Source organism: Penaeus monodon, chromosome 23, assembly GCF_015228065.2.
Source record: "Penaeus monodon isolate SGIC_2016 chromosome 23, NSTDA_Pmon_1, whole genome shotgun sequence".
Classification (NCBI taxonomy): Eukaryota; Metazoa; Arthropoda; class Malacostraca; order Decapoda; family Penaeidae; genus Penaeus; species Penaeus monodon.
In genome coordinates, this window is record NC_051408.1 from 37010138 (window position 1) to 37010505 (window position 368).

The following is a 368-nucleotide window of genomic DNA, read 5'->3' on the forward strand; positions in this document are numbered from 1 at the left end:
TCTGTGTTTGCTACACAAATCAAGAAATTAAAACCATGATTACACTAAAGTTACTATTGCAGCACTGTTGTACTTAATTAGAATATATATATATATTATTTCTGAACTAAGATATTTTAATCTTGGTAAGTTAGCAAACACCATACTTATAAATCACTCTAAAACACAATCATTTTTAATTCATTCATTTCATAATTGTCATATTCCACACTTTTTTTTTAATTCAAAGTCATCGTAGCCTAGCATTTTCTGATCTGCCGTGCCTGTGGTGAAAAAAAAAAATGCCTGTGATATATATATATAAAAGATATTAATTACTGCCGCATCTCCTCATGTTTTTCTATGAAATATTTTTTCATTTTCTCCAG